Source organism: Pinus tabuliformis, chromosome 9 (genome assembly GCF_031772625.1).
Source record: "Pinus tabuliformis cultivar Carrire ecotype Pingquan chromosome 9, CPIR1, whole genome shotgun sequence".
Classification (NCBI taxonomy): Eukaryota; Viridiplantae; Streptophyta; class Pinopsida; order Pinales; family Pinaceae; genus Pinus; species Pinus tabuliformis.
Window position 1 is genome coordinate 30157499 of NC_142307.1, and position 24575 is coordinate 30182073.

At 38.7% G+C, this 24575-nt stretch overlaps 1 non-coding gene across 1 annotated transcript; it reads right to left on the reverse strand.

Moving 5' to 3' along the window:
- Positions 1–10774: 10774 nt before the first annotated feature.
- TRNAL-UAG (transfer RNA leucine (anticodon UAG)) lies at positions 10775–10854 on the reverse strand. Its single transcript has one exon. It is a non-coding gene; the product is annotated as a tRNA-Leu (tRNA).
- Positions 10855–24575: the final 13721 nt, after the last annotated feature.

Genomic DNA, 24575 nt, shown 5'->3' on the forward strand with positions numbered 1-24575 from the left:
TTTCCCTCTGCCTCTCCCCATCTCTTTGTCTCTCTCGTTTTCCCTCTCTCTCTCCCCCCTCCATCCATATGATCAAGAATTGTCACTCTATGTAAATAATAATATAAGGTATAATATAATAATACTTATAATGGAGATGATTATTATGATAATATATTGGAATAATAATAATCAATATTATTTATTATTATAGCAATAATAATAAAGAGATAACATATTAAGGAAACAAAAGTATGTGAACTTTACATTATAAATAGACCAATTTCTTATAATCAAATTGGTAGCTTTGTGCCTTATTTCATATTATATTTTACAATTTACAGTTTACATTTTACATTAGATTACATTAGATTACATTATATTTTACATTTTACATTTTTAACTTAGAATAAAAAATGTTAGATTGGTTTGTGTGATTTTTGCAATTGGTTTTTATATTTATACATAATTATATTTTGTTAGGGCATTACATTAATAACTAGCTTTTTTGATATTTATGTTAAATGTTTACAAACATTTACACCACTACAACATCACCCCCATACTAGGATGTAGATCGTCTTTCTTTCACTCTCTCCCCATCTCTCCCTTGCCACCCCCTCTTGTTGACACCTAATCTTCATGATTGGGAGTTTTATGTAAATAAATAAATTGGGAAGGTGAACAGTCATCGGGAGATGAACTAAATAATCACTCCCTATTGTATATAACAATGGGTTACCTATGGAATAAAATACGAATCAGTTTTTTCTGCCTTTGGAGAGTTACTGCCTGGCCTGACATGGTATCAGAGCCAGTTCTAAAAATAGTTGTAACTCCCTTCATCTCTGCCACTGCCTCTGTCCTGAGCGCTGCCACTGCCTCTGTCCTGAAATAGTCTGCCACTGCCTCAGTCCTGAGCGCTGCTCTGCCTCTGTCGATGGCCTGACATGCCCAGAGATGCGTTGGTGCCTCTATGCAGACCTGTCCAAGCTCATTTCGCTCTCACGTGACCGAGTTGCGAATTCTCTCATACACCCAACGCCCATGCCCTTGGCCAAGGAATAACCCTGTATTACGAAATTGTGCGACCTGTTGACAGTGTTGGTAACTGATCTCGAGCTCGAAGGCGAGCCATCGCCGTTCTCAGGGATTCCATCCTGCATTATCGACGGAAATCTAGAGCCGAACCATGGTGACTTGACGATTGCTTCAAGCGTTTGTATATTCCAGATTCTGAGTACGCGGGCTTAAATGTGAAGTCAAGGTATAATCGTCCGCATCGTAGACAATACTTCATTTAATTTAATTTCTTTGACGTATTGGTGAAGGCTTTCCGGAAAGAGAGCATAGCTATCGCCAGTGGAAGTGGGAGTTCCAGAACGGAGAAGCCTCCTTGTACGCCGCTGAAAACTGGACAGAATCCTTTCTTCACAACGTTTTGAATGCGCAGTCGTATTAACGCTTGAATATTAATGCGCAGTCGTATTAACGTTTGAGTGTTGAATGCGCAGTGGTATTATCGTTTTGATGTTTGAATGCGTTTGCATTATTAACCCCGTTGAATTAAAGCTGAAAACTTCTGATAATCCCCATTTCTAAACAGCTCTTTGACCAGATCAGCCAGTGCACTGAACTTGGGCATCGAGCATCACTTTATGTATCCTTGCATTATTTTCCAAAAGAGCTCCCAAAATACCTGATGCAACCATAACATCGCCGCATACATTATGTAGAATTACTTGACCAGAATGCTCCTGAGTTCCAAGACTCGAAACTATGAACAACAGCCGCTCTTCGGTGGAATAGGCTGACTCCCACCAACATTCACTGTGCCAGATTTGCCAGTGTTCAATGTCGGCTGATTTGCCATCCTCTTTTTTATCTCTGATGCCATGGTCATAAATGCTTCTTCAACATTAGTGGCATTCTTTGCACTTGTCTCGAGAAAAGGAATCCCACTAAAAGAAAATGAAAGGGGAGGATATTTTATAAATTTTGGAGACATTTGAAGAAAACTTAGTGCATAAAGAATTTGAAATCTGTTGCCCTTTTGAGTACAACTTCATTGTATATCAACAAAAAGTTTTTTTATCAACATAAGTTTTTTATATCAACAGAAGATTTTTTATCAGCAGAAGTTTTTTTTTATCAGCAGAAGTATTTTTTACAGAATGCATTCAATCATCTCTATGGTAGGAATAGTTCTCACTGGCAAGGAGAACTATCCTGAATGGTCCCGGATGATAAAACACACCCTCATCTTCAATGAGTTGTGGAAAGGAGTGTGTGTCGGAGAAGGAGACAATGACCCAGTGCAACCTACATCAGACAAAGAGCTCGTCATTTGGGAAAAAAAGAACAACAAAGCCTATGCATTAATCACAACATCTGTAAATGAAGAAGTAAGTTGCCATATTTCATCATATTCAACTGCCTTTGAAGCTTTACAAAAGCTGAAAGAACTCTATGACTCACATTCTGCACTTGAATTTGTTCAGCTCATGATTAAACTCTTCACTCTTGAACTGAAAAATAATGATCCTCTTGCTCTTGCATCTGAAGTGAAGTCTATAATGCATGATATTAAATCCACTAAGGTTGAGCTGGATATCCCTCTTATTGCTTTTCTTAAGGCACTCTATCCTATTTATTCCAATTATCTTGAGTCTTTACAAGCAAATGGAAATCTTAAAGATATAACCTTTGACTCTCTTGTGAAAAAGTTTGCTGAAAGAGAGAAAGCCTTTGGAAAGAAGACAGTCCCTGAATCTTCTGAAGAGACTGTGTGCCTTGCTCATAAAGAAAAGCATCCTGCTCAAGATTCTACAAGAGGAAGAGGTGGATGAAGAGGAAGAGGAAGATACTTCAGAGGCAGGGGGGGCAAACATTCTCAAGGAGAAAAGGCAGATCTGCATTGCATTCGCTGCAAACGAAATGGATCACATGATGCTTCTACATGCAAGCTACCATGGGACAAAATTGAGCAGAAAAGAAACCAGAAGAAAGGTAAAACTGATGATACAGACAAAGGTAAAGCACCTGAATCCGCTCACTATATTGAGGCACAATGTAACATTAGAGTAAATGAAGATTTGTTTAGTGCTTCACTTGCTTCTTCGAAAAATGATTGGTTGCTTGATTCAAGAGCAACCTGTCATATGACTCATAGAAAAGATTTTTTTGAAGATTTCACTGACAATGTTGATGGAGCAGTATACTTTGCAGATTAGTCAAAAATCAAGCCATCAGGGGTTGGCACAATCAGGCTTAAACTGCCTAGTCTTCCAGACTTTCTTCTGGATCATGTTCTATATCTCCCCCAGCTCAAGAGAAACTTGCTGTCCTTGGTCCACATCCGCCAGCAAGGTCACTCCATTCATATGTTTGATGGCAAGCTTGAGGTAAGAAAAGCATCTGACCACTCACTTGTCATGAGGGGAATAGAAGAAGAAAGACTTCTCAAACTACAAGGAACCTCTGCTCATGCACAACATTTCTCATATATTTCTCATCATGAAGAAGGTACACTTCCATCAAGTTTATTATGGCATGCTAGATTTGGACATTTAAACTATGTCAGTCTCCACTTATTGAAGAAAAATGGTGTTGCTGGTTTGCCTACAATTCCTAGGAAACATAAGCAATGTGATGCTTGCATTCTAGGAAAGCATAGCAAACAGTCTTTTCATGATTCACATTCAAGAGCACATAGGAAGCTTGAACTCATTCATTCAAATTTATGTGGTCCAATGCCTGTTCCTTCTGCAAATGGAAATAAATATATCATGACATTTATTGATGATTACACCAGAATGTGTTGGGTTTATTTATTGAAGAAAAAATCTGATGCTTTTCAAACATTCAAGAATTTTCATAAATGGATTGAAAATGATGCACAATCTCATATTGGGTCTATTCGCACTGATAATGGAAAAGAATATACATCAAATGAATTTGAACACTATCTTCGTCAACATGGGATCAAACATCAAACAAATGTGCCTTATAATCCCCAACAGAATGGTGTAGCTGAAAGAATGAATAGAACAATCTTGAATATGGTACGATCCATGCTTTTCTTAAAAAATGTAAAGATAATGTTTTGGGCTGATGCTGTTCTATGTGCTGCATATATAAAGAATAGATGTTCATCTAATGCTATCAGAAACAAGACTCCTTATGAATTGTGGTATGGAGATGTTCCTTCGGTAAAACATCTCAGGATCTTTGGTTCCACCTGTTATGCTTTGATACCAAAGGTACATAGAAACAAACTTGGTGCTAGAAGTCGTAAGTGTATCTTCTTGGGGTATTCAAACACATCTAAAGCATACCGCCTCTATGATGAAGTAAATAAAAAGTTTGTTGTATCTAGAGATGCCATTTTTCTTGAATCATCCAAATCTGACAATGTTGTTGAGCGGCAACTTGATCGCTTGGATAGATTCGCAAAAACGAAATCATTTCAAGAATTTGATAATCAGATTCCACATCTTGAAGGGGGGATTCCTATACTAGATCAACATGTGGAATCTTCTTCTGAAGAACAATCTCCCCTGCATGAAACTCCAACAACAGATGATGCTTTAAGTGATGTAATTGATAGAATTGGGAGACTCAATCTTGATTCAGTCCCAACTCAATCAACAGAGCAGCCTGAACCATCTCAGAAAGGTCCCCCAAAGTGGCTGACAAAGACACTTGAAAGTGTTCTTCCTGATGAAATTGGAAAAACAGGAACCAGAAATTCAAACCGACAAAATGGAGGTGATGTAGATGACTCTAATTCACCTGTTGATATGGATGTTACTTAGGATTGTGAATTGAACTTGTCTACAGATTTTGAACCAACTTCCTTCAAAGAAGCTGCTTCTCATGATGAATGGAAAGAAGCGATGCAAAAGGAGTATGATGCTCTCATAAAGAATGGCACTTGGAAGCTGGTTGATCCTCCATTTGGAACCAAACCAATTGGCTGCAAGTGGGTCTACAAGAACAAGTACAAAATGATGGCTCACTTGACAAGCACAAAGCTAGGCTTGTGGCAAAAGGTTTTGCACAGAAGGAAGGGGTCGATTATGAGGAAACTTTTGCCCCCACAACAAAATGGGCCACCATCCGGACACTCTTTGCACTAGCAGCTCAGAACGGTTGGAAAGTCCATCAAATGGATGTAAAAACTGCATTCTTGAATGGAGATCTAAAAGAGAATGTTTTTATGTCCCAGCCTGAAGGATTTGCTGTGAAAGGACATGAACATAAAGTATGAAAACTTGTGAAGTCCTTGTATGGCCTCAAACAAGCACCGCGAGCCTGATATGAAAAACTAACTGAGCATCTTCTGAAACTCAACTTCAATCATTTTGATCTTGATGATGCAACTTTGTTTGTCAAGAAAGTTGGCAAAACAATTGTGTATCTTGTGGTATATGTAGATGATCTTTTAATGACAGGGAACAATGAAAGCTACATTGCATCCATAAAGAAGGAATTGGGGAAAAGTTTTGAAATGACTGATTTGGGCTATGTTCATTACTATCTTGGCATTGAAGTAACCCAACATCCAAAAGCCATATTTCTTTCTCAAAAGAAATACATTGGAGATTTGTTAAACAGATTTGGCATGACAGAATGCAATCCTCTTTCTACTCCAATGGAACAAAACTTAAAGCTCACATCTATTGAAGGAAAGGAATTTGAGGATGCAACAAAGTATAGACAGCTTGTAGGAAGTCTCATCTACCTCACTACTACCAGACCAGACATTTCATTTACTGTTGGAATCCTCTCCAGGTTCATGCAAAAACCTTGTGAGGGACATTAGTCTGCTGCAAAAAGAGTTCTAAGGTACTTGAAGGGAACTCAAGACCTTGGAATCACGTACACACAAGTGGACGACTTCAGCTTGATTGGATACTCTGATTCAGACTTCGATGGAGACAAAGAAACTGGGGTATCTACTTCAGGATATGCTATGAGTCTTGGATCAGGAGCTGTCTCCTGGAGATCACGCAAACAATCAGTTCCAACAGATTCCACAACAGAAGCAGAATACGTGGCAGCAGCTGAAGCAACGAAAGAAATTGTGTGGCTCAGGAAAATTCTTGAAGATTTGCAGGTAAAACAAGTACAATCAACTCCACTCATGATTGATAACACCTCCGCAATAAAGTTGGCCAAGAACCCAAAGTTCCATGATCGAACAAAGCATATCAATACTAAATATCATCTGATTCGACATCATGTTGAGGCCAAAACAATCCATCTCCGTCATTGTTCCACAAATGAGCAAATTGCAGACATCTTCACCAAAGCACTTGGAAGGGAAAAGCTTGAATGATTCAGAATGATGCTTGGACTCACCAACATCCCTTCAGATTAAGGGGGGGAATGTTGACACCTAATCTTCATGATTGGGAATTTTATGTAAATAAATAAATTGGGAAGGTGAACAGTCATCGGGAGATGAACTGAACAATCACTCCCTATTGTATATACCAATGGGTTACCTATGGAATAAAATACGAATCAGTTTTTTTCTGCCTTTGGAGAGTTACTGCCTTGCCTGACACCTCTCTCTCTCCACCTTTCTTTCTCTATGTCTTTCTTCTTCCCTTCATCTCTCTCCCCCTCCAACTCCATCTCTCTCTCGCTCCCTCTCTCCTTCTCTCTCTTCCTTCCCCTCTCTCCCTTTCTTTCCCCCCGTCACTCTCTCTCTCTCTTTACCCTCCAACTTTGTCATTGTATCTCTCCCTCTCTCCTTATCTCTCCTCCCCTCTCCGCCCTCCATCTATGTGTCTCCCTATCTCTTCCTCTTCTCTCCCTCTCTCCCCTTTCCTTCTCTCTCTTCCCTCCTCTCCTCTCTCCCTCACTCTCTCTCCATCTCTCTCTTGTCACTCGCTCTGTCTCTCCACCTTTATCTCTTTATGTCTTTGTTCTTCCCACCCTCTCTCCCCCTTCAACTCCATCTCTCTCTCCCCAAATCTCTCCTTCTATCTCTCCATGCCTCTCTCCTTTTCTCTCTCCCCTCCTCTCACTCTTCCTTCCTCTCTCTCCCCTTCTATCTCTCCTTTTCTCTCTCCCCTCCTCTCCCTCTTCCTTCCTCTCTCTTCCACTTCCCTCTCTCTCTCTCCTTCTATCTCTCCATGCCTCTCTCCTTTTCTCTCTCCCCTCCTCTCCCTCTTCCTTCCTCTCTCTTCCACTTCCTTCTCTCTTTCGCCCCCCATCTCACTCTCTCTTTTTCTCTCTCTTTTCCCTCCAACTTTGTCACTATCTCCCTCCTTCTCTCCCCCTTCCCGCTACCCACTTTCTCTCTCCCCCATCTTTCCATAAGACTGAGAATTGTCACTTTATGTAATCAATAATATATGTAATGTCTAATATAATAATACTTATAATAACGATTATTATTATTATAATATATTGGAATAATAATAGCCAATATTATTGATTACTATAACAATAATAATATATTATAATAAAATAACATGTTAAAGAAACAATAATATGTTAACTTTACATTATAGACAAAACACTTTCTTTTGATAAATTAATAGCTTTGTGTTTTATTTTACATTATATTTTATATTTTAAATTACATTACATTTTATTTTTACATTTTATATTTTATATTACATTTTACTTTTTGCATTTTATATTTTACATTATATTTTACTTTTTAACCCAAAATTTAAAATGTTAGATTGAGTTGTGTGAATTGTGCAATTAATATTTTGTTAGAACCAACATTATATTAATAACCAAATATCCTTTAATCATATTTAATTCACCTATTCATTATATTTTTCCAACCAATAAATAATATATAAGAAAACTCCTCTTCCTGCTTCCCATTTTGTTTTCGTTTTTACTTTGTTTTTTTTAATTGATTTTTATTTTAATTACCATATTTATTTTTCATTCATTTTTTTTAATTTAATTTTACTAAATGATACTATTTAAATTTAGTCGGGGCACAATTTCAAGGACCTTCACCATTTTGTTGTTATTTTTTAGGTTTATTTAATTTCTTTTTCTTGTATTTTGTATTTTAATGGTTGTTTATTAAATTAAATTTAATTTTAAATTTTCTTATATTTATATTTATATTTTTTTTCTCAAATTAATTTATTGATTGATTTTTACCTTTTTTTTCAAAATTTTTTATATAATATTTTTTTTAGGTGTTTTAAATTAATTATATATATATATAGGGGTGAGAAATGATCTTTTTCTAATTTAAAAAAATAAAAAACGGTTTAATTTAAAATAGATGCAATTCTTTAAAAAAATTATTATATCAAAAATATATTAATTAATTAAAAAATATAAATATTTTAATAATTCTTGGTTGAAAAAGTTACAAAAATCACTTGTTAAAATATAAAATCTAGGAGTTGTTTATTAAGGAAGGAGGAGGAACGGAGTTGTTTTTAATGAGATTTTTTAGAGTTTCCTGTTTGCCCAAAAATTTGTGGTGAAATCTTGATTAATGTTATTTAAAAATTTGTAGTGAAATTTTGATTAATGTTATTTAAACTAATTTTTGACTGTATATATAAATTCCGCTAATTTGGAGACCATACAAAATTTAAATCTGCACATTTAAACGACTTCAAGTAAATGAAATCAGAAACCAAAGACTACGGATTTCAACCTTTTTTTTTTAATGGGAGGGGCTAGTTCCCAAAAGAAGTATTATGGGCTCTCTTTTTTGTACATATACATGTCAGACAAGGTGACAATTGTCACATCATATTTACATACACATTACAAACCACATTGTAGCAAATATATGCTGCGCATTATAAACCACATTGTAGCAAACAAACCACATTGTAGCAAATATATGCTGTTGCGCAGCATTGGTGATCGAAACCTGGTTGTGCAGCATCGGGGATCGAAACCTAGTAAAAAGCGTGGCAACCAACAGCCCCAACCATCATATCATGCACTTGCATTCAGGATTTCAACCTTACACACCACCACGGAATGGATGAGCACATTCAATCTTACAGACCATGCTGCTCTTCCACTTGAATGTGATTTGCTCAATTCCTTCCATGAACTTGATTCGCTGAAATTATCTGAGAGAAATCTAAGCAAAAATCCAAATTATGTTTCATCGGTGATAGGTATATTGCCGCATTTCAAAAATGTTGAATTCCCAAACAAACTTCTCTTCCAACTTAAATTCCTGATCAAATGAGACTCCGTAGCAAATATTAAATCAACGAAAGTTTCATTCTCATTTCTGCCTGCCCTCGACTTGAAATTTATTACATTAGAAAGTGCATTGCAGGCTGCAGCTGAACGGATGTTTCTGCCTGATCTTGACTTCAAATTTATGAAATTAGAAAGTGCATTCCACTAGGGAAACAGGCTGGATGTTTAAAATTTCAAGAACGGCACCTGTGGGATTTGAACTTTCGCCCTTTCACCACTGTCGCTGATGAACTTTAATTGAAATGACAGCTATGGGATTTGAACCCACGACCTTTCGGGCTATCGCTGAAAAAATTTCAATTGAAATGGCAGCTATGGGATTTGAACACACGCCCTTTCGGGCTGCAGCTGAAAAGACTTCAATTGAAATGACAGTTATGGGATTTGAACGCACGCCCTTTCGGGCTGCAGCTAAAGAGACTTCAATTGAAGTGACAGTTATGGGATTTGAACACACGCCTTTTTGGGCTATCGCTGAAAAGAATTTATTTCATCCTGATCTTGACTTCAAATTTATGATTTTAGAAAGTGCATTCCACTAGGGATTTGAACTTTCGCCCTTTCACCACTGTCGCTGATGAACTTTAATTGAGATGACAGCTATGGGATTTGAACCCACGACCTTTCGGGCTAATGAACTTTAATTGAGATGACAGCTATGGGATTTGAACCCACGACCTTTCCGGCTACCGCTGAAAAAAATTCAATTGAAATGGCAGCTATGGGATTTGAACACACGCCCTTTCGGGCTGCAGCTGAAAAGACTTCAATTGAAATGACAGTTATGGGATTTGAACGCACGCCCTTTCGGGCTGCAGCTAAAGAGACTTCAATTGAAGTGACAGTTATGGGATTTGAACACACGCCCTTTTGGGCTATCCCTGAAAAGAATTTATTTCATCCTGATCTTGACTTCAAATTTATGAAATTAGAAAGTGCATTCCACTAGGGAAACAGGCTGGATGTTTAAAATTTCAAGAACGGCACCTGTGGGATTTGAACTTTCGCCCTTTCACCACTGTTGCTGATGAACTTTAATTGAGATGACAGCTATGGGATTTGAACCCACGACCTTTCGGGCTACAGCTGAAAAAAATTTAATTGAGATGACAGCTATGGGATTTGAACCCACGACCTTTCGGGCTACAGCTGAAAAAAATTCAATTGAAATGACAGGTATGGGATTTGAACACACGCCCTTTCGGGCTGCAGCTGAAAAGACTTCAATTGAAATGACAGTTATGGGATTTGAACGCACGACCTTTCCGGCTGCAGCTAAAGAGACTTCAATTGAAGTGACAGTTATGGGATTTGAACGCACGACCTTTCCGGCGATTTTTTCCGGTGAAAATCCGGCAGTGATTTATCGGAATCCAAGTTTGATAGCTAATTTCTGCACAATGAAAGCGTCCCAGGGGTTTTCCAGGGTGCTGAATCCGAATATGCAGTTAAAAAACCATTTTAACTGCAAAAAATCATGATTTCATCTCAATTTCTTCCGCCGGATTCCGTCACCGGAATCTCAAAAAGTCGCATTATAGACAACTCCAAAAGAATTTATTTAAAATGACAGCTGTGGGATTTGAACCCACGCCCTTTCAGACCAGAGCCTAAATCTGGCGCCTTAGACCACTCGGCCAAACTGTCAATCACTTTTATGGCTTCTGGACACCACGATTATAAAATATATAACATAAAAGAGTTCTTTAAAAACCCTTTCATGGACATCTCTGCATCTAAACTTTATCATCCATTACTCGAGACCAGAGGACTCCATCGAGAACAGAAAACAAAAAGGGGATCAAAACAAAAACCAATAAACTAGATACGCAAATAGTATGCTTGTGCATATCTCCTTGCATTAGACTGCCCTACATAGAGGAGGTGGGCATCTTACTTTGAAATTTCATGACACAAATTTACACAATGACTTTCTAATTCAACTAACCTTTGTTGTAAAAATTCAAATTATTTGTTTTAAAAATTTAGTTTTACATGGAATTTTATTTCGCTCGATAATCTTTTTTTGTCATAACAATTTCTTTTTCACGTCTTTTTCGTTGTAACTTTTTTACTACAATTTTTTTTGTTTTACTTGGAAACTTTATATCTCCCTTGCTTCTCAACACTTTTCCTTTTGCACTTCAAATATGTTGTTGCAAATTTCCGTTGGTTTGCTAATGCTTTCTTTCAACCAAGCATTCTTTGTGTGTCCTTTGAACCTTTTTCTTCCTAGCGATCACATTAATCTCATCCACAACCATTCTTTTTCTCTACATCTCAAATATGCAAGCACTCTCATACTTATATGCCTCTTTCACCAACTTTGTCATCAACCACATCATTATGCTCAATTCTGCTTCCTCTCTCTTCTTTCACAAGATGTAGCATTACTCAAATATTTTTTCTCTTGGTGGACACAACCTAAACTTCTCTCCATCCTACTCAAATTGGCAAGTACTGTTATTGCCATCATGGACATCAGCATTATTGTAACACCAAGGTATTCCCATCAAAATATCATAGAGATCCATGGGCAAAACATCACATAGAACACTATCATTATAACCTCCAATATGGAAGTCAATATTCATTGTATAAACATAATGATGACATTTCCCATTCTATAACAAAAACACCTTATAGTTATTGGCGTGAGGACGACACCTCAATTTTACCTTCTATATGGCTTTTGGTAGAAACAAGTTTCTCATTAATACCTCCACTTATAATCAAATTCCAACACTTACCTTCAATTTTACACTTATCTTGAAATTATTTTTCCATTGGATTAGTTCTTTATCAATCTCACTACTTGGTTTTAGCAACAATATTCATATGATCCAGGTGGATATTAATGGCCACCCGCCTATTCCACCTAGACTCCCTCAGTCAGTTTCATTTGTTTCCTTAATTGTAGCACAATTTACTATTTTTGGCATTTTTTGGGGTCCTGAACTTCCGGAGCCGCTTTGAGGTCCTAAACGACGTTTTTTTGGCGAAATAGCAATCAATGATTGCTATAGATTGCTATAGCAATCACATCAATAGTTGTAGTCCTCGGATATCAGAGAGATCTTTCCAACAAGATATCATATGCGTCAAACGGAGATAATATGACCAAGTTACGACCCCCAGAAGTTGGCTGCCCAATTAACCCCAACGGGGCCCATAAACTCTTGGTGTTACATCTCCTCGGGTTAGGGTTTTGGTTGTTTCGGGTTTTATCTTATTGTTTAATAATAAAAAGGCCCTTGAGCTTCATTACAACTCAGTTTAGAGGCATGTAGGCGCCACATTTCTTCTCAGAGATAAGCTACCATTGCCTGAGCTATCTTATTTCCATTATGTTTGTAAGCATAGTTCAATATTTTTCTATTAATGAAATGAAGTGTTTTTCTTCTGCATCTCTATGTTTATGATTATATCTGTAAGTTGTTGCATTCCTGTTTAAGTTCGGATCAATGGTATCAGAGCGGTCTACTCTTTCTCTGTTTTTCTTTGCATGTCCCCAACGAGGTTAGGGTATAAGGAGTTAGGGCTCGATCTGGTTGAACCATTGTAGGATCAGCCTCACAAAACCCGACAACCTCCCATGGCAAAAGAAAAGAAAGACGAGGGGGCATGAGATCCTTTCAAAATGTTGCTCTAGGAAGCCCAAGCGCGACAGAGGGACGCGATGTAGAAATTTTGAATAATAAACACATATTCAACAGAGATTATCCTGATTATACACTATTGCGGAATACATGCATAATACATAACCTCCTCTACATTGATCATTAATTTGCAGAAGCAGAAACAATAACATGCGCACATAGAAGCATCAATCACACATATCAACGCAGTATTTTCCCGGGGAAAGCATCTCGCTAAAAACCCCAACTATCTGTATATTATATTGATTGAGAACATGTAACAAACATAGTACAATACTCCTCACAAGTACTCAGTACTATCTCCACCTGTTACACACAATACAGCTCAGATCTGATCTCAAAATCTCCTCCGCTGCTTGCCTGCCTCCACTGCACAATACCTGCTGAGAATGAATGCGAATGGCTGATCCAAACTCCTATTTACTTTGTGAAAATCACCCACACTATAAACCACGTGAGCACAAGCTATATTTCACTTGGTATTGGCCCACACTACGCAGAGATCATTGGCATAACTCAATCCCATGCATGTGCACAATCTCATGCACAACTGATAGCAATCTCAACCTCTAACACCTGTCTCCACTGAACTGTACATGCACTGAGTTAACTGATGTATTCTTTAGTTGCATTATGAGTTAATAATTAGTGAATTAATTAATAACTAATTCACACAACTCATCACTTAGTCTATTGATCAGTTAATACAACTAGTTCAACTAAGTCAAACTGAACACAACTCCATTAACTGCTCATCTAACTCCACAGAACTCAACCACATGAGTTCTAATTGATGTCCTGCATGCAATAGCTCAACTGACCCACAAAGAAAGCGTATTTCCTTTTGACAGCTGCATGTGCCACATCTATAGCTCAAACTGAAGTGCTCCAAGAGAATAAGATAAAGTTTATAGTCTAAATATTATTATGAGACAATAATATTTGACTTTTCTATTTTTGACTAGCAGTCTAAAAATAGACTCTGATCACTCCTACTGTGATCACTCCTGCTATGATCACCCCTGCTGTGATCACCCCTGCTGTAATCACTCCTGCTGTGATCACTCCTGCTGTGATCCAAAAATAGACTTTGCACCATAATTTGCCTACGGGCCCACTTAGTGAAGGCGACTCCTTTCCACTAAGCTCCATCATCTTGTTGCATTCTCAACAAGCATTTCTTGTTGCACACTTTTCAACACGCGATGATGGATAACTTTACCCAGATCCTTTGACAACTACCCACAGGTGATGCATCTTCATCCAACAGTCACTCTGGAGGCACCACTCCTTCTAAAGCACAAGTTAACTTTGATATTCTCATATTCGAAGGCCTCATAGATGTAGACATCGTAGATAAATGGTTAAATCTATTGGAAGGGTAATTTTCAGTTCATGACTTTTCCAATCGGGAAAAGATTATGTTTGCACTTCTCAAAGTCGCCCCACACATCAAGGATGGTGGGAAACCTACTGTGAACAAAAGGATGAGAGTGAACCCTCGTTGTTTTCAACTGCACCCACTTGGAATTCTTTCCGAGACACCATCAAGGAACAATATTACCCTGTCAAGGGCTATGAAGATAAATACATAAAGTGGACCACGCTACGGCAAGGAAGGGACCAAGATGTGTTAGAGTTCACAAATACTATCCATACTCTTTGAACAAAGTTGGGTATCAAGGATACTGAGTAGTATTTGGTGCTCAAGTACCATGGTTGTCTACACAAGTACACCCAGGACAAGATGGAGTTCTTGGACATTTCCTCGCTCGACACGGTGTATTGGTATGCTGTAAAGATTGAGCAAAAATTTAACCAAAAGAAGCGGGACTTTGGATCTGTGAATCCAAAGTAAGGAAAAGGCACCCCCAAACCACATAACAAGGGACCAAGCCAAGGTAGGGCTACCTAGGACAACCCACCAAAGGCGCAAGAAAATAACAACACCACAAAGATGACGAAGGACACGGGAAAATGGTGTGAGCTCAATAAGAGATCCACTCAAAATACAAGTGAGTGTCGAGCCAAGCAGTCACTGGTGGCCGAGCTAAAGGCTTCTGAGTCAGACGTAGGTTCCAACTCTGAATCAAAACCCAATAAGGGGACTGATAAAGGGAATCAGATCATTGATGTGGAACTCGGTGCCACCGTGACCACCACAAAGATCCAAAAATTGAGCCTGAAGATCCAGAGGAGGGGGAACGCTTATTCCATTCACAAATGTGGGTGAAGGGTTCGTCGCTGCAATTCATTTTCGATAGTGGCAGCCAAAAGAACCTCATTCAGCAGAGGTCGTGAAGTGGTTGGGCCTACTGACCATACCACACCCGCAACTGTACAACATCGGGTCGCTTCACCAAGGACGAGAGTCAACCAGTAGTGTCGCCTTCCCTACAGCATCAAGCCCTTCATAGATGAGATATTATGTGATGTTTCTCCTCTCGACGTTTTTGATGTATTATTAGGAAAACCATACTTGTGGAAGCGACATGATGTATATGAGTATAGACCTTTCTCTATGATTATTTCTTTTGGTAATACGTTATACAGGATACAGAAGTAGCCCCACCTACCGCCACCTCTTTGATCTATGCTAAGAAATGTAGCCCATCTCCCAGACTAGGAAATTTATTTTCTTTCTCATTCACTCTCAAAGTGAGGGGAAGATCGTAGCCACATCCATAGCCCCCGGGAAGGGTTCCTCCACGCAGCAGAAGTAGGTGGATATGGTCATGAAAGAATACATGGACATCTTCTCCTCACCCATAGGGGTACCGTTGCATTGTCAAGTCAAGCATTCATTCGTTCTAACTCCTAGAGCACCTCTACCCAATGGGTCGATACATCATCACTCCATTATGGAAAATGCCAAGTACAAGTAGCGACATGATCAACATCGGGTGCCACACAAGTTTCAGTCTGTCGACAAAGTCTGGTTGCATTTGCAGAAAGAACGCCTCACAAGAGCTCATAGGAAGCTGAGACAACTCTAATATGGTCCTTACACCATTACCAAGGTTGTGGGAAATAATGCTTTGGAGCACATCATTCCCCCATTCCTTGGCTTGCACCGAGTGTTCAATCTGGACCGCCCTTGACCATGCTTCCCACCATTACTGGACACATCAGAGATTGCAAAACATCTCACCAGGGACCAGGTTTAACAGAAATTTCCTCACCTCATGGAGGCTTTGCACGCAATGGGGACCATTGCTTCCTAAGGGGGGGAGGAATGATCCAGGTGGATATTGGTGGTCACCCGCCTATTCCACTTAGACCCCTAAGTCAGATTCATTTGTTTCCTTAATTGTAGCACAATTTACTATTTTTGGCAGTTTTTTGGGTCGTGAACTTCCGGAGCCATTTTGAGGTCCTAAACGACATTTGTTTGGCAAAATAGAAATTGAAAATTGTTATGCTGATCACATCATTAGATGTAGTCCTCAGAGAGATCTTTCCAACGAGGTATCATACGCGTCAAACAGAGATAATATGACCAAGTTACGACCTCGGGAAGTTGGTTGCCCAACTAACCCCAATGGGGCCCATAAACTCTTGGTGTTACATCTCCTCGGGTTAGGGATTTGGTTGTTTATAGTTTTTTCTTATTGCTCAATAATAAAAAGGCCCTTGAACCTCATTGTAACTCAATTCGGAGGCATGTATCCACCACATCTCTTCTCAGAGATAAGCTACCATCTCCCAAACTATCTTATTTCCATTCTGTTTGTAAGCATAATTCATTATTTTGCTATTAATGAAATGAAGTGTTTTTCTGCTGCATCTATGTGTTTATGATTATATTTATAATTTGTTGCATTCTTGTTTAAGTTCGGATCATCATAACAATAGGTTCTCCTCTTACTCTAACTATAATGGAATAACTTCTTTCTCAATTGTTGATTGTGTTGCTTAACCAACATGTGCCCTTAGGTCATGTCTTCTACGTTTGCTCTAATTCTTTAGATACTCATACATCTCATGTCCATGCACTCCACATCTAGACAAATTCTTCAAATCTTTGATCTCTATCTCCTGTTAAACTTTTCCATATGTTAGCCTTCTCTTAGTAGGGTGATTTATAGTGTTGTCACTAGCTTCATCGTCTCTCATATCTCTTAGTTTTCCTCTTCCAGTGGCTTGATTTCTTCTCTCTCAAAGCATGATGCTTCTTGGCCAACTCCTTTTCAACCCTCAATACAATTTGATAAGCTTCTTCCACATAATGAAAATATTATGTACTTCGTTTAATCTTAAATTTGGAATTTAATACCTACTTTAACTAAAATTATTTAAAACTTTTGTGACCTCTATATTATTAACTTTATTCTCCCATGATATTTTTAAACCAAAGTTTAAACAAGTTTTTAAGAGAAATGGTTGAACTGGGTAATTGTTTTATTCATTATACAAAAGAGATAATAAGTCCTGGAGGGGAAGGAAGAATTGATTGAGTGAAGGTATGTCCAATTTTTAACATTGATTTTTCAAGTGACATTCATTTTCCATTTCGAGTATTCCATGGACTAAATTGTCTTTCTAATAGCAAAAATATCTTGAAAAGTGGCAAGGAAAGATAAAGTGACATTGATTTGTGACATTCTTCAAAGTTGATAATTTTTATGGTTTTGTTTGCTCTTATTAGAAGTTTTGATTCTATTCATTAATAATTAGTGTAAATCTTGCATTGATTTGTTGATGTTTTTCACATCACTTGAAATGGTCCAAATCAAATTTCTTATTCTTCTTTAATTAGTGTAAATCTTGCATAGATTTTCAATTTTCAATTTTCAATGTTTTTTACAGCACTTGAAAGGGTCCAAAACAAATTTATTGTTCTTTATTTTTTCCTATGGCACTTCCAAATTTGATGAGACATTTTAACATTTGAGGCTTCTAAGGATAGCCTTGATCCTAATCCTAGCAAGAATTTGTAAAGGCAATTAATTTTATATTCAGAATGGTCTTATAATAAAATCATTGTTGAATTCTTTCTATGATTGGTTTACTAGAAAATTATTTTTAATTCATAATGCAGTTTCATTTTCATTATTTATTTCAAGCATTTTAAAATTTATTCGAAAATTTTTCTATTCATAGGTTTTGTATAATTATTTTGCGTCTTTTACTTACTAAGTCATTATATACGGTAAAAATGAAAATGATATATTTTAGAAAATAAGATTTATATTTCAAGAATTTTCTCATCTTGAAATCGTGATGTAGTTTTAAGGGAAATAAACAAAGGGTAAGATTATTGCCTATCTTGCCTCTCCTAATAAGATTTTAGGTGTTTTGTGTAAAGCATCAAAACTTCACCCTCAATAGAAGCTATTGATTTGACATGAATTACTAGGTAGTGACTTAACACAATGATAGGCAATGAGATAGCAACCAAAAACTACATTTTGTATAAGTCACGCATGGTTACATGGCTCTTTCTACTTTATAAACAAATAATATGAGGGGTCCATTTCTTTGTAAATTGTTGTGAATTGCAATGCATGTGGGATAAATAGGGTGGATCTATAAATCAAAGGCCAAGATTTATATGGAGCAGATCAATGGTGGTTGAGTCATTATCTTTAAAGGCCATATCTTGAGCTCTTGATGTTCAAATTGAGTAAACCAAATCTCAATACAAAGCTTAAGACCTGAAGAACAAATTGGAAAAGGTTTCAATGGCTAGAACAACAATTATCATGCCTTAAAAAAATAGTTATGACTATTTATAGGTTTGGCGGAATTTATTTTGGAAAAATGATCTATTAAAAGAAATTTCCAAACTTATAAAGTGGAATTCAATTTGGAGGATGAATATCTAAGCTTGGAGTTTAATTTAGTGAACACAAAAAGGGGAAAAAAATCTAACCATAAAGTAGTTCCAAGAATATGAAAGAATTATTATTAAAAATATGTGAAGAACATTAGATCGAGAGACAATTCCATCCACCATTTTTGTTTTACTTTGAAGAAATTTGCCTCCTTTAATTTTACACTTTGACCATCCAATTTTATTGAGGTGTTATTCATTTATAAAGTTGTTCCCTCATTACATTTCCCCAGGTGTTATTCATTTATAAAGTTGTCCCCTCATTACATTTATCCTTTTCTCTAGGTTACAACTAGTATTTTATTTGTTCCATGGGAGCCTCATCCTATTCCATTTGGACAAATGCATTTCCTTTAATTTTTTAAGCATCAGGAAAATTGTGGCGTGGGATAAGCATCCACTTTATTCAAATTTGAATATCATTTTGTAATATTTTTTATCCTCATAGAAAGTTATTCTAGGCGTTCATAAAATTTGTGGTTTTAGACTTTATATAAGCATGATATTGTTAGATGATCCAAAAATAAAAATAATACTTTAGTTTAATTATTTAGAATATAATATTAAATTATCTAGGATATTTAATTAGATATTGGAGACATTTAGAATAGCTAATTGTTGTAAAAGATATGACATCTAGAAAGCTGCCGTTTCTTACGAACTAATTTAGAAAAATAGTTAGGAGTGTTGTTATGAGAGCATTAACTGTAAATGGACACTTGTAAATGAAATAAGTGATCCATAACAAAATTAGGTTAGGACATTAGCTTCTTTAAAGCTTGTTTCTCCTCTTCCAAGAGTGTTGAGTGATTGTGTGTAAACTCTTGTAGATTTTATGTAATTTTATTTTTCTTATTAATAAAATTTGTGTGTCTAAGGACACTTCAATGATGCAGATGATGTGAAGAGGAGATTCTAGCTCTGCAAGCTTTTGGAAAACTCCATCAAATTGCTCAATGGTATGAAAAAATCCCAATTATATTAAGGAAAAGAAATTTATTATTTGAATCAGTTATAGTTTCATTTTTTTATATTAATAATTATTATAATTATTAATAAAAAAGAGGGGTATTTTTCTTTGACTTTGTATTAAAAAGAAAGGACTGCACTTTCCATCAAGTCCTATACGCATCCACCGAAGTTTGGAAATGCAGATTGTAAAGATTAATTGACGAGGTTCATGAATATATGTTGTTAATTCCCCCTTTATTTCTTTGATTACATGAGTACTTTTGTTTTTTCGGGTACAATGCAGCCACTCCTCCAAGATAGGTAGCGGCACACCGGCTAAGAGGATAAAAGACACTAACATTAACATCAACAAACCCTAATCAAAACTCATTAGCCTCAGTGTTGAAGCAGCATCAAGAAACGCCATGGAACTATTACACTCTAGCACAGAAGACAACGACAAAGACCTATTTGGAAGTTGAAATCATTTTGCATAATTTGAAGCGTCTTATCACATCATTCTACTTCTCTTCTCTTCTCTCTCAATATATGGGGATGGTAAACCTTCAAATGCCTGCACACTCATACATTGTGTTTGCTCTTACGCCTCCACTCCCTCACACTCCCAAGATTCAATCAACCAAATAATAACTTATCGAATCTTATCACTCAATCCATTCCCAAAATCTAAAATCCCTAATTCGCTTGAAGAAGCCAATCCTGAACCGTCACTACCACCACACTAGAAGGGTTACAAGAAATTTTTAGTCTCTCCAAAATTGTAACGTGGACAATTTCTCATTGTTTGAATACCATCATGTGATCTATGTGGAACTTGCAAGAAATGTTGAATCTGCAACCTGAAAGTAACATTGAGTTTCGTTGGATGAAAGACCAATAGTGTGGAAGAGCCATCATATAACCACTGTGGAGGAGCCTTCCCCGTAGAAATCTACAACATGGAATACTTCCCTGCATGAAAGTCAAAGGCAAAAAATCCGTAAGTCATTTTTCTTTCAATGCATGAAGTTTATGGTTTGAAGATTTAAGTGGGCACATTTTTATATATTAGAATATATTATGCTTGAAAAAAGGTGTAAACGAATATTTTGAAAAAAAATGTAAACATATATTTTTGGAAAGTAAAGGTGTTTAATGGAGAGATAAGGTGTATATTTATATCTATATCTATATTTTTTAAGGGTGGTTCACGGACGTTGGGTGGCCACTACATCTTCGGGAAAATCCAGGTAGATCAACTTGAAGGGATTTACCCGTCGGTCAAACAAGTAGGGCCTAACCCCAAGGGTGTCGAGGAGATTTGATCTCATGACCTCCCAACTGGTGAGGTACTTAGCAACAGGAACTCAACCAACTGAGCTAACCCTTGGGACTATGATGGGACCAGCCCGTAACTATGATTGAATGTTAATTAAACGGTGATTAGTAAATAATTTGGGATCAATACATATGATTAGGCTTAAGCAAACGATTATCGTGGATATTTGTTTGTTGGCATTTATGTCGGAATTTATTGTTGGTCTTCTGGCTGTACCCGCCTCGATTTCTACCTTCCCGCTCTTTGATGCTACCAAAACCCTCGTTTCTTTGTCATTCGGTCATTTCTTGTTTTTGCTCTGCTTGATCCAGGTGGATATTGGTGGCCACCTGCCAGGTCCACCTGGACCCCCACCATTGTCTTTCTCAGCATTTTCAGTTTCCTTAATTGTAGCACAGTTTACTATTTTTAGCAGTTTTTCGGGTCCTGAACTTCCGGAGCCGTTTTGAGGCCCTAAACGATGTTTTTTTGGAATTTTGGGGCGATCGAGCTCTATGTTGCCTCCCAAAGTGGTAGTACTCGGATAGATCTTTCTAACGAGCTATCGTACGCGTCAAACGGAGATCGTATGCCAAAGTTACGACCCCGGGAAATTGATGTACCAATTTACCCAAACGGGGCCCACAATTTGGCGTTTCATCTTCTAGGGTTAGGTTTCGGTATGTGAAGGGTTTTCCATTGTTTCTCAACAATAAATAGGCCTTCGAGCCTCATTGTAATACAGTTCAGAATAGTTCAGAGGCATGTAGCCATCACATCTCTTCTCAGAGATAAGCTACCATCGCCCTAGCTAGTTTATTGCCATTTCTGTTTGTAAGCATATGTCAGTATTTTCCATTAATGAAATGAAGTATTATTTCCGCTGCATCTTTGTGTATATGGTTATCTCTGTAATTTGTTGCGTTCCTGTTTAAATCTGGATCAGTGGTATCAGAGCGGTCTGCTTTTTCTCTGTTTTTCTTTGCATGTCCCCAACAAGGTCGGGATATAAGGAGTTAGGGCTTGAACTGGTTGAACCTTTGCAAGACCAGCCTCGCAAATCCCGACGGCCTCCCATGGCGGACGAGAAGAAAGACGAGGGGGCAGGAGATCCCATCAAAATCTTGCTCGAAGAAGCGCTCGAGCGACAACGGAACGCGATGATGGACAGCTTTGCGCAGATCCTTCAGCGGCTACCCAGAAGCGGCGCATCGGCTTCCAGCAGCTCCTCTGGAAACGCCACACCCTTTAAGGTACAAGTTAATTTTGAAATCCCGATATTCGAGGGTCAGATAGACGCCGATGCCGTAGATAAATGGTTAAATCTGCTAGAGGGTTATTTTTCTGTTCATGAATTTTCGAGTCGGGAAAAGATTGTTTTTGCTCTTCTCAAAGCAGCCCCCCACGTCAAGGACTGGTGGGAAACCTACTGCGAGCAGAAGGATGAAAGTACTGGCTCACTATTTTCAGCCGCACCCACCTGGGATTCATTCCGGGATGCCATCAAGGAGCAGTACTACCCTGTCGGAAGCTATGAGGATGAATACATAAAGTGGACCACGCTGCGGCAGGGAAGGGACCAAGATGTGCCGGAGTTCACCAATCTTTTCCATACCCTTCGCACAAAGTTGGGTATCAAGGATTCGGAGCAACATTTGATACTCAAATACCGTGGCTGCCTGCACAAGTACATCCAGGAAGAAATACAGTTCCTAAACATCCCCTCGCTCGGCGCAGCATACCGGTATGCCGTCAAAGTCGAGCAGAAGTTTAAACAAAAGAAGCGAGACTTTGGATCTGCGAATCCAAAGCAGGGGAAAGGTGCCCCTAAACCACAGAACAAAGGACAAAGCCAAGGCGGGACAGCCCAAGACAACCAGCTGAAGCTGCAAGCAAAGAGCAACGCCGCGAAGCCGAGAAAGGACACTGGAAAATGGTGCGAGTTCCATAAGAGCTCCACTCACAACACAAGTGAGTGTCGGGCCAAACAGTCACTGGTGGCTGAGCTAAAGGTTTCAGAATCAGATGCATGTTCCGACTCTGAGTCAGAACCCGATAAGGGGTATGAAAAAGGGAAGCAGATCATTGATGCGGATCCCAGCGCCACTGTTGCTACCGCAAAGATCCAGAAAAATGAACCCGAAGATCCAGAGGAGGAGGAGCGTCTCTTCCACTCCCAGATGTGGGTCAAGGGCTCCCCGATACAGTTCATTGTTGATAGCGGGAGTCAAAAGAACCTCATTTCGGCAGAGGTCGTGAAGCGGTTGGGCTTACCGACCACAGCACATCCACAACCATACACCATTGGGTGGCTTTACCAAGGGCGAGATCTTCGCGTGAGCCAGCAGTGTCGCCTTCCATACAACATCAAGCCCTTCACGGATGAGGTATTGTGTGACATTGCTCCCCTTGAAGTTTGTGATGTATTACTAGGACAACCATACTTGTGGAAGCGACATGCTGTGTATGAATCAAGGCCCCGTGCTGTTGTTATTACATTGGGAAATAAGTTGTTCAGGATACCAGAGGTACCACCACCTGCCGCCATCTCTTTGATTACTGCAAAACAATGCAGTAAGATCATTTCCAAAACCAGGAAATTTGTTTTCCTGATGATACGCCCTCAAGGGAAGAAGAAGACAGTGGCCGCGGCCTCCAAACGAGGTCCCTCTGCACGGCAGCTACAAATGGACAAGATTGTGGAGGAGTACAAAGACATCTTCACCTCCCCGGCAGGGGTTCCTCTGCACTGTCAAGTCAAGCACTCCATTGATCTGACCCCAGGTGCGCCGCTACCCAATGGACCAATTTATCGGCGCTCCGTTCTGGAGAACAATGAAATCAAGAGGCAGATTCAGGAGCTCCTACAGAAAGGTCACATCCGTCCGAGTTCTTCGCCCTGTGGGAGCCCGATAGTGTTGGTACAGAAGAAGGATGGGACGTGGAGACTCTGTATTGACTATCGGGCGCTGAACAAGATCACTGTCCGTAATAGGTACCCGATCCCGCGGATTGATGACCTCCTAGACCAACTAAAGGGGGCGAAATATTTCAGCAAGATCGATCTGAAGTCAGGATATCACCAGGTACCAATTGAACCCTCAGATGTGTGGAAGACTGCCTTCAAATCCAAGGAGGGCCTCTTCGAATGGTTGGTCATGCCTTTCGGATTGACGAATGCTCCTGCAACCTTTATGAGGCTAATGGATGACATCTTGCGGCCATTCACCAACTCCTTTGTAGTAGTATACTTGGATGACATTCTGATCTTCAGCCAGAGTTGGGAAGAGCACCTCCACCACATCCGACAGGTTCTCCAAACACTGCGGCAACACAAGCTATGTGCCAATTTGGAGAAATGCACTTTTGGCATGACCGAGGTCCAGTATCTGGGATACATCATTGATGAACAGGGGGTGCATGTCGATCCAGCCAAGGTCCAAGTCATTCGGGATTGGCCCTCTCCAACCACTCTAACAGAGCTCCGCAGCTTTCTAGGTCTTGCCAACTTCTACCGCAGGTTTGTGTTGGGATTTTCTCATATTTCTTGGCCCTTGAGTCAAGTCACCAAGGGCGGGGCGAAAGCAAAATTCTTTTGGTCTGA